A 15769-nucleotide genomic window follows, 5' to 3' on the forward strand; every position below is an offset into this window, starting at 1 on the left:
GTCTAGCACAAATATAATAGATGTTTGCTGAGCAATGATCAATTTTAGTTACACTTGAGCCAGTCATTAACTTGTTCACATAATGGTGAAACCATGAGAATGTCTGCAGGCCATATGACAAAATGAGTGCTTCCTACATTTTTCTAGTTACACTAAAACCTTGTTATTTAGCAGTTAGATCTTTAGCTCTGGCCCAGGGTGGCTGTAGTATTTCAAGAAACACTTAATAATACTGCAAACAGAGGTAGCAAATCAGAAGCAAATCGTAGTCTTATGACAGGTGAAAGACCATTGTCTTTTCGAAACTGGGCAATCCTGAAGTCTTGGACTGTGGAAAGAAGGCTGACGTTTTCTGTATGTTTCCTCACTTCACTTCCCAGTGGTTTATGCATTGATATCTATGTGCTTGCTTCCTATAAATGAATACTAGAGAAATGAGAAATTGCCTGATGGCATCTATTCTGACTAAAGTTAATTCTGGTTCATTCACAGTAATAATCTATTTTGTAAACTCTGGAAGCTGGAAGGGAATTTAGGAACCCCTTAGGAAAAACTCTCGTATAGCTGATTATGCAAAATAAAGTGTAGAGACATTATGTTTTCACACATAATTAGACCTAGAATAGAGATCAGTTTTGGAGGCCCACTGCTCTGCATTTCACCCATAGCAAAATAAAACTATCTTTTTTTTTATAGAGTTCATAATTTCATTTTATATCTTCATACATATTTTTTAGAAATCCTTCCAAAATCCACAAAGTACATGTATACTACCTCCATGTCTTCATGCCAGGCCACCAGGCCAGGCCACCATTGGCTCCAGACAGGATTATTACTGACTTCCCTGCTTGTAATCTTGCCAAACTGTTTTTTCAAACATAATTTAGATTATGTTGCTCCTCTGCCTTGGAACCTTGCAACCTCTGGGTATAAGCCATTTCTTTTCAAGAGTGTACAGGTCCCCAAACCTCTCACTGTCTGTGCCTTCCTGAATTCATCATCTCCTATTCCTTTGGCCCATGTCCATCCACGTGTGCTACATGTGCATCTGGATGCTTCTGTTTAGTATACGTATTTGACTCTCGCTGATCCCTCTGATTGGAATACTTATCTACACATGCCCCATAAACTGCTTACTAATTTATACATCTCCTTCAAGTCTTTGCTTAGATTTTAACACCTCAAGGAAGACTGTCATGACCATTTTTATTTTAATATTGTAACCTCGCTTTCTATTTCTATCCCCTACTGCCCTGTTATCTCAATCCCAATTATGATATGCCCTGTTTTCAAATTTTCCCATATCACTGTCTTTCTTACCATTTAATTAGTTAATCAGTTAATTAATTAATTTAATAGTCACATGATCTCTTTTCTGTATTCCCCACTGCTGTTTCCTAAGCATCTAAAATAATACTTGGCACATAGTAGGTGCTCCACATGTATTACTTAGATGGCTTCATTAAAATATATAATTCTATATGTTTTAATGGCCATAGATATGAACAGATAAATTTATCACATAAAGCAAATCCGTTCTTTTTAAAATTTAATTAAATGGTATTTCTAGTCATAGACCGTATAGTTCTTGAACTCCCAGATATAACAACAGCAAATACTAACAGACATGAACACATTTACCCAGCTTTTAATGTTTTTCTCAAGTATTGAGATATTTTCCTATTATTCTTCAGTTATTAGATTCTAATTTGATTCATTGTAGTTGGACCACACATTGCATACAATTTCAATTCTTTAGAAAATGTTAAGGTTTATTTTGTGACCTAGGGTATTGTCTATCTTGGGATACTTTCTGTGGGTGCTTGAAAGTATGTGCACTTGGCTGTTCTAGGGTAGTGTTCTGTAAGTATTGATAAATCCTGTGGGTTGATCGTTGTGTTGATCTTCTGTATTCTTGCTCATTTTTGCCCAGTTCTGTAAATTGTTTGGAGAAGGCTACTGAAGTCTCCAACTATAACTGTGGATTTTTCTGTTTCTCCTTCCAGTTCTATCAGGTTTTGCTTCACAGCTATTTCAGCTCTGATGTTTGGTATAGATGCATTTAGGATTTTATGTATTCTGTGTATTCTTGGTGGATAGACCCTTGCATCGTTATGTAATGTCTCTTTTTTCCTGCTAATTTTCTATACTCTGAAGTCTACTTTATCTGATATTAATCTAGATGTTGCTGCTTTTTAAAAGTTAATGTTTACATAAGGTATAATTTTCTGTTGTTTTTCTTTTAACTCTCCTATGGGATTATATTTGGTGTCAGGTTCCTGTGAACAGCACCGAGTTAGGTTATGGTTTTAATCCACTTTACCAAACTGTTTTCACTGGTGTATTTAAGCCATTTACATTTAATGCTAGGTTTTAGATCTGCCATTTTCTGTTTTTCATTTCTCTATTTTGTTTTTCATGACTTCTTATGGAAAAATTGAACTGGACATTTTTTTAGAATTCCATTTTACTTACCTATAGTGTTTCAGATATTACATTGTATAAGAGAAGACATATCTTCTCATGGTCTGTTGGTATCAACTTTTTACCAATTTAAGTGAAATGTAGAAATCTCACCTTTCTTTACCTTCTCCTACTTATAGTCATTTAAAATAATCTTCTTTATATATTGAAAACCACATCAAATATTATTATAATTTCGCTTCAGCTATCAAACATTAATTTAGAAAACTCAAGATGAGAAGGAAACACATCTTTTATCTTTTCCTATTTATTATCCTAAGATTCTGTTGATGTTGTTAATCATTTTCCTTTTATTAAGAGAACTTCTGTTAGCCATTCCTTTAGGGTAAGTCTGCTAGTGGTAAGTTCTTTTATCTTTGCTTCATATAAAACTGTCTTGATCTCTCCTTCATTTCTAAAGGATATTTCATTGGATATAGAATTCAGGGTCAACAGTTGTCTTTATCAGTATTTAAAAAATACTGTAAAACTTCATTCTGGCCTCCATGGTTTCAGATGAGAAATGTAATATTTGCAAAAGTAAGGTGTCATTTCTCTTCCATTGCTTTCAGGATTTCTGTGTTGTCTTCTATATTCAGCAGTTTGACTGTGATGGCCTTAGTGTGGATTTCTTTGATTTATCTTGTTTGGGGATCATTCAGACCATTATTTCTTTGAATATCTTTTCAGTTCCTCTCTTTTACTTAACTTCTTCCTGGACTCTGATGATATAAACATCAGATCTTTTTTTCTACTCCTACATGTCCTCAGGTTCTATTCTTTTGGGGGGATCTATTTTGTGTTTGTTGTTTGGATTGGGTACTTTCTATTGTTTTGTCTTTAAGTTCCTTGATTCTTGCCTCTACCCACTGCATTGTGTTCTAAAGTCAACCCCTTGAAGGTTTTTTAAAAATCTTGATTATTGTATTTTTAAATTTTTCATTTAGTTCTTTTTATATCTTTCTTTTTTGGGGTGAAACTATTACTTTGCAAAATTTTTTTTTAAATTAGTTTCAAACATGTTTGTATTGCTCAAGGAAACATTTTATTTTAGCTGTTTTAAAATCTTCCGAAAATAATACTAACATCTGTACCGTCTTGAGGTTGCATCTGTTCACTGTCTTTTCTCATTCTTAACAGAATTTTCCTGATTCCTGGTGTGGGGTGATAATTTGATTACAAACTGTACATTTGGGGCATTATATAATGAGACCCAAAGTTTTATTTCAGTGTTCTGTTTTAGCAGGCCTCCTCTGAAATCACTCTGGTAAGGGAAGGGTAGACACCACCTTTTTTATTGCCAGGTAGGATAGAAGTACAAGTTTACTACTCAGTCTCTGTTTATACCTGCTGTGGGATCTTTTGTTACTGCTGGGTGGAGGTGGGACTTCTGGCTTCTCATGAAGGCTCTGCTGATACCTGCTGGCAAGGAGAGTTAGAGTTGTCTCATTGCTACTACCCATGTGTCTTCCATTGACACCATGGAGTGAAGGTGGCTTTGTTGCGGTTAGCAGTACTGAAAGTTGAGTCTTTATTTGACCTCCTCTGATAGCACCCTAGCATAAGAAGGGGGAGACCTTTGTTATTGCAAGGGGGGTGGGGTGGGAAGTCCAGGTTCCCTGTGTAGCTTCCACTGACACCTTTGATTTGTGGGCTTGTGACAACCCCATGGGGATGAAAATCCTGGCTTTCTACTGGATCTTGTGACACCACCCAGCAGGGAGTTTGGGGTATTTTACTGTAGCCCAGAGACCGTGAAGTCTAGACAACTGCTTGGCCTTGACTCTTGGGTGGAATGTCTTCTGTGGTTTTTGGCTGAAGTAGAGAGCTTATTTGTCTCAAAGTTTTCTATCTTGCTAGGGTGCTCCTCTCCTGGTTCCTTATCTCAGAGCATCCAGATTTTCTGGAGCTTCTTTGTCTGTAGCCATTTGCATTTCCAGGGTATTATCTTCTCTAGCACCCTGCCCTGAATAACAAAAAGAAAACCTAGGAAACTCAGTGCTGTGTTATTCTTAAGGTCCTGATGTTTGTGGCTGGCTGAGCTTTTTCTCTTCACCATTTAGAATCTTTTCATGTTTGTTTTATATATAATGTCCAGGATTGTTATCTGTACTTGCCAGAAGGAATAGAGAAAAGTACTTCTGCTCCATCTTACTTGATGGAGAAGCCTCTTAAAATTCAATTTTCAGGGCATCTGGGTCACTCAGTCAGTTAAGTGTCTGCCTTTAGCTCAGGTCAGGATCTCAGGGTCTTGGGATCACATCTGGCACCAGGCTTCCCACTCGGCGAGGAGTCTGCTTCTCCCTCTCCTTCTGCCTCTGCCTCTCCCTCCAGCATCACTTGTGCTCATTCTCTCTCAAATAAATAAATAAATAAATAAATAAATAAATAAACAAAATTTTTTTAAAAATCCCTTTTCAGTGGTTCAACCTTGATTTTTAAAAAGATGCCATAACTTCCAGATATCAAATTATAATAAGGAATATGATGTTTATAGAATTGACCTTTGTGAATTTCCATTCAAGTGTCTCACATACTATACTAGCAGTAGATTTTAAAAGAGACACAAAATAATTAGAGTGGAAATTACTAACTTTTCTTTTCAGATATTATGAATGATTTTCTAGGATAGAACTGTACATCATGGAAGAAGAATATTAAGTGAATTTAATTCTCAGGGAGACAAGAAAATCCCAGAATAAATGGCAATGTTTAAATAATGAATTAAGGTCAGCTTGTACATTTAATGAGTATTATTGATGATAGTACATAATGATGATTATAAATGCCAACCAAAAAATGTCCCTTTAGATTAATAAGCTTACAGCATGCTGAATTTGAGATAAATGATAAGAGGAGCTTTATTCTTTAATTAATTTTAAAACATATAAAGGTTATATTTTATGGTACTATAATAATGGAGGTTTTTATTGTTAGGGAGTTTTCAGTTTTACTGTAACAATCAGGATACTAGAATAATATTTTAGAATATCAGTAGATCAAATTATTGTTGATGATGTCACTGTTGTTTAAAAAATTCCAAAAATTCTTTATTTTCTTGTTTTTCAAATCCATATTAGTAATCCAAGATTACCTTTTCTGGCATGTAGGTAAATGTAAGTAGCATTTGGTGACTACAGTACTGACAATGATTGATTTTTGTTTTCTATTCCAAATGTTGGTTTCTCAGTGCAGTTTATTTTTTATATATTTTTTAAATGTGAAAAAAATATCTAAGACATAGATGTTAAACCATCAGTTTTTGCTAATTTTCATTTATTTATGAATAATTAATAATTAAGAATAAATAACAAGTTTTAAATTAGCCTATTTAATTAGGACTGGCATGAAGAACTTAGTTCTGGCACATTAGACAGTAAATGAGGCATGTTCAGAGCGCTCAGGCCATAGAGTTTCCCAGTTCAGCCTCTAGAGTCAGATTGGCCTCATTTTGAGTCTTACTAGTCTTATATACTAGTTTGTGTATACTCAGGAAGTCATTCAAACCCTCTAGCCTCACCTTTCTCTTTAGCAAGTTGGGCTAAAAATGTGTGATTGGCAAAACTGTACGTCACTGTCTCCCAATATCTCCTGAAGAATAAATGAAGAGTGAGTTCTGGGGCTCAATGGTGTCAGTTCCATGCAGACTTAGGGTTCAGATGTGTTGTATTCCTTCCCTTGTTTGATCAGCTCATCTTTCTTCTAATTTTACAAACAGAGTAAATTTCCCTTTCTCTCTCAACAAGTCATGTTTATGATTTGTTTTTAGTCATGAAACAGTCTGATTTGTGTTGATCGATTATGTTAGTGAAAATCTCCCTGTAGTCAGCCACTTTATTAATTTTTTTTAAGATTTTATTTATTTGACAGACAGAGATCACAGGTAAGCAGAAAGGCAGGCAGAAAGAGAGGGGGAAGCAGATTCCCCACAGAGCAGAGAGCCCAATGCAGGGCTTGATCCCAGGACCCTGGGATCATGACCTGAGCCTAAGGCAGAGGCTTTAACCCACTGAGCTATCCAGGCACCTCTAGTCAGCCGTTTTAAAGCCTAGAATTGAAACTGGTCAGTTTCCAAGGATGGGAGAAATAAGTAAACAGCTGGGAAGGGTGAAAGAAGCAAAACCACGGTTTCCCTGAAAAGGTGACCCCCCCCCCCAAATGTGCTATCATAGCATGAAAAAATATAGGCAATTTGACGAGCATGTTTTGAGGACACACTGTTGCGTATCAGTAGATAGAGTGTGTGTGGGAAAGAGAGGTGCATGTCCTCTTCTCCAAGTTCAGTCATGTGGAAGGATAATTTGGTAAGTATTTCATCCACTTTTCCTTTCTTGTTGCTCATTCTTCTCTTTCTCATAATCCCATTGTACTTCAGTCTTGAGCTCAAGATTCTTTTCCTTGGGTTGGATAGTAACATCAATAGGGCTTTCCCACAAAAAGTTGGGATTACAAAGCTATAAAAATTTTTCACAGCTACCTTTGGTCAAATAATTTTTCATGTCATATTTGATGAAAATACATCCTAAGTATGATTTATTTTCTAACTTTATGGACATGGAACATTTTTGCCTCAGCAAAGTTTATCCTCTCTTCATGATATACCCTGAATACAGACCTGCCTCAAATCACCTGTTCCAACTAGTGTACCTATAGCCTCGAATCACAAGATGTACCATTCCTTTGAACTGGTGTCTGGAGAACTCTTAAAATGAAATTTATCTGAAAAGAAAAACCTGCATAAAGTCCTTGTATGCCATGATAATGCTTGAAAATGACACATGGTGAAGAACAATGGAGATAAAAGACAGTTTCTCCTCTGTAATCACTACATGGAAGGGAAAGGAAAGGAGAAGAGAGGGACCATGTGAGAGATCTGTGTTAGGAATCTGGAGGTAAAACACGAGATGATAAATCTATAATTATCAGCAGCAGTTTTGAGAATACTAAGGATAGTGTGTGTGGCCTATAATTATTTAGAACAATTTACCTCTGTATTTTGGTTCAGACGTATGTAAGCCTGGTCTCCAAGACAGGCAGATCTTCAGCCAGTGGTTCTGAAAAAACACACTAAATATCAAGGGCTTGGAACTTAGGAGTTTGGATTTTAAATAAATATCCAGATGATTATAATATGCAATGAAGTTTTTAAATAACTTGCCTAAGCTGCCTAAAAATGTCCCAGGGTGCTTATGACCAAGTTTGACTCCAGATTGTAAACATCTATAATCCAGAACTTTTTAAATTCAGCTTTTTCAAATTTGCTTTTTATTCTAAGATTTATACCACTTGTGTCTGGAACCATGTGCAAGAGAAATAATGATTGAGGGAAAGCAGGGTGGTACTGTGTTTTAAATTATTGTGTATCCTCAGTTATGGCCAATTTTATTATTCTGTGTCTTTTATTTCTTTTCATGGACACTCAGGACTGAAAAGTACAATGAAGGGGCTCTTGGGTGACTCAGTTGGTTAAGCGTCTGCCTTTAGCTCAGGTCATGATCCCAGGGTCCTGGGATCCAGCCCTGAATTGAGACCCTCAGTGGGCTCTGCACTCAGCAGGAGTGTGCTTAAGAATTCTTTCTCTCCCTCTGTTTCCCTCTGCCTCTCCCCCTGCTTCTGTGTTTTCTCTCTCTCTCTCTCAAATAAATAAATGAAATCTTTTTAAAAAAATTTAAAAATGCAATAAAAATCATCTATTCATTTCTCAAGGAAAAAGAATCATGCATATGTACAATTAATTTACTGTAAGTGTGGTCATCACACATTATTTATAAAGTTAAAAACTCGTAACCTAAGTGTTGTGCTATGGAGGAATAGTTAAATACACAAAGGCATGGGGATGGGCTAATACTCGGCCAATTTAAGCCATGTTTTAAAATGACACTTACGACATGAAAAATGCTCACAATACATTTATAAGCTGAAAAAAAAAAAAAAACCAAAACAGAAATTGACAGCCTAAAGTTATCTCCCATGTCTTAGCGCAGGCAGAGATGGGAAGGTCTTTTGTGGAGCTTAATCAGACTTGCAGTTATCCCCCAAATAGAAGCAACGTATACCTACTTTTCTGGTTTTTAAGCAAGTTGAAATGAGAATGCCAGCCGTCTGCCCCTGTGTCACCAAACATCTGATTCTGACTCTTGTAAAGGAGAGAGCTGAGAGAAATGACATGAACTGTAAAAACTATTTGAATATATATATTTTTAAACAGAATGTTTTATTTACTTTAAGTCAGCTGGGGATAATTACCTGTATTTATATGTTAAGACATTTCACCTCATTGAAAAACAAAAAGATAAAATGTTATATTAGAGATCTTTGACTTTCATGTGTTTGCTGCTCTGGGTTGAGAACATGTTCAGCTCTTCCCTGCAAGATGTGTTTCAGTATTACAACTCATCAACAAAAGGTGTATGGCCCAGATTTCCACTTGCTGCCATTGACTTCCGGCCAGAAACAAACTTCTTTGCAGTGTTTACGACATCGGCGTCAGCTACGGAGTCTATCTGCTGAAGGACTGTGGCTGGCGGCGTGTACGATCACGCACCCAGTGCATGGGACCCGACTTCATCCAGGAACCCCTCAGAAGACTCCACCGACATTAGGTAGCCAGCTTTCAGCTTGTTCTTGGCAGCTTGGACGTCTGCATTGGAAAGGTTTCCTTGAGCAATCGTTTTTACTTGGCTATAGGCAGCCTTGATAACATCTCCAGCTGTGGCAGCCTGCAAGACGGTGTAAATCCCAAAGAGTCCAGAATCCAAGTAACTGGCGTTAAAAGCGGAAACATCAAATGGCTGGTGAACTCCCTTGGCAACAGCCTGGTACAGAGAGCTGGTGGGATTGCTGCCCCTCTTGACATGTGGTCCAGCACCAAGAACATACTGGAGAACACTAAATGCATTTGCTTCCGCACTTCCTGTGGCAGCACTTTCAGCTACAAGAGCAGCATGAACAAGACTGTCTCCATTCTGCTCTCGGATTTCACCTCCACGGTACTTGGCCTTTGCACCAGGTAAACCAAGCCCACCCCTCATGCTGAGAAACTGTTCTGGAACTTGCTTTATAACAGGGTGACTCACACCAAGTCCAACCAAAGCCATTCTCGCACTTGTGAAATGGTTCTGAACAAAGTAATGCAACTCATCTGGTGTCACTTTTCCAATCCTATAATCAGGACAATACAGGGAATTGGCCAAGGCATTTCGGTAAGCTGCAGCATGCAGATTTTCAAGGACATGAGCCTGTGGATTCTGAAAAGCTACAGCTTTGTCAATTCTTAGCTGAGACTGAAGAGCTGCCACTTCCCAACGACGAAATTCTGGGATGTGGTGACATTGAGCAGGAACTCCATTAGAACATCAACATGGTCCCGCAGGCATTCCACAGTGTAGGCCATGCTTTCCCTGGTTGAAGTCACACTTAATTTACCACCAACTGGGGGCGCCTGGGTAGCTCAGTGGGTTAAAGCCTCTGCCTTCTGCTCAGGTCATGATCCCAGGGTCCTGGGATCGAGCCCCACATTGGGCTCTCTGCTCCGCGGAGAGCCTGCTTCCTCCTCTCTCTCTCTCTGCCTACTTGTGATCTCTGTCTGTCAAATAAATAAATAAAATCTTAAAAAAAAAAAAATTTAAAAAAAACTAAAAAAAAAAATTTACCACCAACTGCTTCGATTCCACGGGTTATCTTGAAAGATGAAGCTCCTTTAGTAGTCAAACTGGATGCAAGACGAAGCAGATGAGAGGTTCCTAAGTTGTTGGAGTCCTCATGTCTGCTGCCGGCTTTAATGACTAAACCGATTTTTGATGCAGGAGCATAGTTTTCCAGAGAAGCAATCACTAGGCTGTTTGGTAATTTGGTAAACTCAAGGTCCTGAGGCTGTGAAGGCACTCCTGCAGGGGCGGCTGTGGCTTTCACTTTGGGAGCAACTTTCAGGGAGTAAAACCTCGAGAGAGACCCGGCTCTGTTTAGCAGCTTCATGGCTCCAGCTCGCTCTAATCCACGGTCACGGCCGGCTGGAAGGAAAGCAAGATGGTGGCAGACCAACTATTTGAATATTATGCAGACAGTTCTCTCCATTGGATAGTCTATATGCTCTTATCAGTTAAAGTCCAATCCACCATAAGGATATGGATATATAATTGGACTATATTTTGCTTTTAATGAGGTTTTTCTTTGATGATATGTTCTTGGTTTTTAATTGATACAACTGTAAGAAATGTTAATGAATTTATTTTGAATTTTATTTAAAAATCCTCTTGATAATAAGCCTCCCCTGATATTCTGTATTATACTTCTGTTCCTGTACATTTCTTCAGTGTGTTTTCTTATCCTTTAACTCAGATACCTTCTTTGTTAAGAAAGTCCCTATTTTGGGACACCTGGGTGGCTCAGTCATTAAGTATCTGCCTTTGGCTCAGGTCATGATCCAGGGTCCTGGGATAGAGCCCCACCTTGGGCTCCCTGCTTAGCTGGAAGCCTGCTTCTCCCTCTCCCTCTGCTGCCCCCCTGCTTGTGTTCCCTCTCTTGCTGTGTCTCTCTCTGTCAAATAAATAAATAAAATCTTTTAAAAAAGAAAAAAGTCCCTATTTCCCACAGTCACAGTCTTTCCTTCTTTTGTGCATTTTGATTATTTTTTTGTTATAACAATTATCATATATTGTTTTGGTTGCCCACAGTTTCACAAATTTCACCCCAAAAGCTAGTGACTTAAAATAATAATTTGTTAACATTTTTCATGTTTGTATAGATTGACTGGAATCAGTTGGACAGTTCTTGCTTGCTTAGAGTCTCTCATGTGGTCGCAGGCAGATGGCAGCTGGGGCTCGAGTCAGCTGGGGGCTTGACTAAATTCCACAGATCACACATGTCTGATACCCAGGTGGAGATGACAGGAACAGATGAGGGTGGCTGGGCACTTCTGAGTCTCCTTGTATTTGTTCCATGGGGTTTGTGTGGGTTTCCACACAGCACGACATCTCAGGATAACTGCATTCCTTATACAGGGACTTGCTTCCTCCAGAGCCAAAGCTGCCGGGTTTCTTATGACTTATCCCTGGGAGTCCTAGAACCCACTTCTGCCATATTCTGTAGGCCAGGGAAGTCACTGAGGCCAGCCCAGATTCAAAGAGAAGGGAATCGGGCTCCATCTCCGTGTGAGGAGCAGTATGCAAGTACAGGAGGGCAGGCATTGACAGTGGTCATCTTTGGAAATGACCTACCCTTTGTAGAACAGAACAGAATTTCAGTGCTGAAAAGTATTTGAAAGCGCATCTGATTCAACTTTCTCATTTTGCTGAAGACAAAAAAAAAAAAAAAATCTAGAAAGATGAAATTACTTGCCCCAAATTAAACATTTCATACATATGTGTGTTTGTTTGTTTGTTTGTTTGTTTGTTTATATTTGCCTCTCCTCCCTTCATGAACTCAATCCCCAAACTGTTTGTTTGTTTGTTTGTTCACAGCCTAGCAAAGGACCATGCATAAATTACATGTACAAGTGTTTTCCAAAGGCATGGTATGCTGTAGAACCCATGTTTAGCCGCCCTGTATATTACTTTGAGGAGCAAAGGAAAAGAAGTCCAAACTTCTAGTTTGGGTGCATTTTGCCCTGGACTGTGTGCATTTTGACCTGAGTTAGCTGTTGTTCCCTGTTGTGAAATCAACCCAGATAGGGTTTTTTAAAAAATAGTTCTCGTAGCTTCACTCCTCAGAATATACCTTGTTGTGTAGATTCAACTCTGGAACCATGAAAATGACCTACAGACAAAAACCAAAATTAAATCATACTGAAAATGAAAAGCATCCTAAGAATGGAAAGCAAAACAAAATAAATAAACTTCATTCTCAGGTATATATTAAGAACAAAATAACTTCAAAGCAAAACAAAAAAATGTAAAACTGTTTTCAGTAATTATATCATTGATAATAATTTTGTATTATTATCCTAATACTGGTTTGCATGTGTAATGGGATAAAACTACAATTACGCTAATATCATTAGGAATCAAAATTTTTATAATAAAAGTTTTGAGATTAACAAAAATTCTGTATTAATAAATTTAAATATGGGATCGCTAGTATAAACTCAAGATATATACTCTTATAAATGTGTATGTCTTAGCTCTGTCCAGTAAAATGAGAAACAATAACTAATAATTCTTCAATGGCAGTAAGCACCCTTAATGCACAGATTCTGATCTCTAAAAGCCATTTCCTCCTAAATCAAGTTGACGGTCCTTAGAAAAATGGTTGATTTCAGGACTGGGACACATAATGTACAAGGTAAGTCTGGAATATTTTGTAATGACAGAAAACAAGTAAAGCTATCAAAGAGTACTGAGGAGGTCATGGTCATGTTAGAAGGAATCAGGAGCCAGCAAGAAGTGTATCCAAATAGCAAAAGTTAGGGGTGCCTGGGTGGCTCAGTCAGTTGGGCGGCTGCCTTCGGCTGGGTCGTGGTCTTCAGGTCCTGGGATCACCCTGCATCAAGTTCCCAGCTAGGTAGGGAGTTAGCTTCTCCCTCTGCTTCTCCCACTGCTTGTGCTCTCTCTCAAATGAAGAAATAAAATCTTAAAAAACAAAATAGCAAACGTAGGGACATTGAGAATCAGTAAGAATAACGACTGAATGATCAACAAGAGTAAGATTTGGTGAATTAAAACCAAATATTATTTTTAAAATCACAAGGAATCCACAATTGTACTTTACAAAAGCCTCTTGGACACCTTTGCTACCTGAGTGGGAAATGATTTAACATTCTGAAAACTAAACTTAAATTTTCTGCATTAATCTTATATCAAATGCCATAAAATAGTAGATGAGAAAAATCTGTTTTTTTTTTTAATGATCTCTGTTATTAAAAGAAGGGATGTTAAAGTTAGCATATCATTTTGGAAACTGCAAAATAAATTATTTGGCAAAAGCAACAATGATCAGTGGCTGATAGTGACATCAAAAGTGTTGAAGTCAGACATTATGCTCCATCTGGTAAAAGTACACAGAACATGGAGGAAGTAATTCTGCCAAGAAATGAACCTCCTCTCAGGTCAGCTCTGCAGACTTAGCAACAGTTGACAAGAAATGCAGGAGACAGGAGCATGATAAATGGCAACGCGGAGAAACAATCTACAAAATCCAGACTATAAGAAACTCGACAGGAGTGCTCAAACTTGAACAAGCCCAAAGATCTTGCTAAAATGCAAATTCTGACAGAACTGTGGTGTGGGATCCAGATTCTTTATTTATAATAAACTCTCAAGAGTTGTCAGTGCTCCTGGTCTATGGACTGTACTTTGAGTAGCAAGGTTCAAGGTAAACTTAATTTCTTAAGGGAGGCAAGAAGGAAAAAGAGAAATGACCTGTAAGTTAAAAGTGATTCCAGAGCTATAATAATCAAATGCAGTGTCTACACTTCTATCTAGGACCATTGAATCAATCAATGTGAAAAATTATGAGAAAATGGCAAGCAGATATTTGATAATTATATTAAGGAATTATTGCTCATTTCTTAAGGTGTGATAACAGTACTCTTTGGTTATGGTTTTTTAATAAAAATTCTTGGAGCGCCTGAGTGGCTCAGTCACTGGGTGTCTGCCTTAGACTCAGGTCATGATCCAGAGTCCTGGGATCAAGCCCTGCATCCCATTCCCTGCTTGGCAGGAGGCCTGCTTCTCCCTCTCCCTCTGCTGCTCCCCTTGCTTGTGTTCCCTCTCTCACTTTGTCTCTCTCTGTTAAATAAATAAAATCTTAAAAAAAAAAAAGAGTTCTTATCCTTCTGAGATACACACATCATTTATAGCAGGATTGATGTGATAATTGGAACTGTGTTGAAAATCAATCTGTATATTATTCTGGGGGGAAATAGTGGAGAAGGGCTGGGAATCATGAGTTCATCATTTTATTTTCCCTACTTTGTTATGTTTGAGTATTTCCATTAGAAGAAAATTTTTTAAATGGCTCTGAAAAATTATTACACATATTTTGGAAATATTCCAATTTTTTTAAGTGTTCCCTAAATTCTTCACCATTTTTTTTTTTTTTTTTACATACATGTGAGTGGATCACTTTTCTTGGCAAGTCTGTAGCTTTCATTATCTTTTCAAGGATGATTGAATGAACAGGAATATTACTAATAGTATGTAAATTAAAGACACGATCTCCTTTGAAAACTAACAGATTGAAGAAAGCCATTAAGATAATCATTGTACTAAAATACATTTCTTGCTCTTCAGTGAACATTTTTAAACATTTCCTGGTGGATAATGGTGTATTTTAATAGAAGATCACCCTCTGCTGTCCTGACAAGAAATAGCACCACATCGAAGAACATTATTGTGTCCTTAATTTTTCCAGTTACCAGTTATGGCAATTCCAACATAACAGTAGTGATAATTATAGCAACAGCACTAATTATATAGATCAAGGTAACAATTGAAAAACACAAATTAGCAATCAGGAATAAAAAGGGGCTGTTACTATTGATCCTAAGAGATACTCAAGAGCATAAGGGATGACTATAGAAAACTTTAAGTCGATAAGTTTGCCAAGTTAAATTCCTTGAAAAATAAAAGTTAACAAAATGATACAAAATCAAATAGAAAATTCTGAATAGCCTTTCATACCAAAGAAAGTGAATTTCTTATTAAAACTTGCCACAAAGACAACTCCAGTTTCAGTTGGTTTCACTCATGAATTCTGTTAAACGTGAAGGAAGAAATAAAATGAATCTTACACAGACTCTTCCAGAAAAGAAGAAAAAGTAGTACTTCCCAACTTATTGATAAAGCCAGGATAACCCTAAGGTCAAAATCTGAAAATTTTATAAGAAAATACTGCCCATAAATATGTTTGTTAAAATTCTTAACAAAAAATACCATTTCCAACAACCTGTGACATATCATGAATAAGTCATGCTTTTCCCAGAAATAAAGAATGACAAAAATAATAAATAATCCACTGTATTAACAAACGGACTCTTAAAAATCAACCACTGAAATTCACTATTTTAACAACACAGAGAAGAAAAACGATATACTCATCTTAATAGATTTTTTAAATAATTTAAAAATTCATTACTTTTTAATGGTAAAAACTCTAGTAAACTTAGAATAAAGAGAGCCATCCTGCATGGAAATCAGTAAAAATCCTATAGCGAACATTAGTATGAATGGTGAAGCATGGGCAGTTTAACTACTCACATTGAGAAAATCAAGGATATCCCTTGTTATTACTTTCTTGAAACATTTTTCTAGTCATTGTAACATATCAAGGGAAAGAAAAAAAAAAACCAAGAATCTTGGAAAGATGTAAA

At 37.1% G+C, this 15769-nt stretch overlaps 1 pseudogene; it reads right to left on the minus strand.

Moving 5' to 3' along the window:
• Positions 1 to 8660: 8660 nt before the first annotated feature.
• LOC116573336 lies at positions 8661 to 10494 on the minus strand (annotated as a pseudogene).
• Between the last annotated feature and the right edge of the window lie 5275 nt (positions 10495 to 15769).

Source organism: Mustela erminea, chromosome 14 (assembly GCF_009829155.1).
Source record: "Mustela erminea isolate mMusErm1 chromosome 14, mMusErm1.Pri, whole genome shotgun sequence".
Lineage (NCBI taxonomy): Eukaryota > Metazoa > Chordata > Mammalia > Carnivora > Mustelidae > Mustela > Mustela erminea.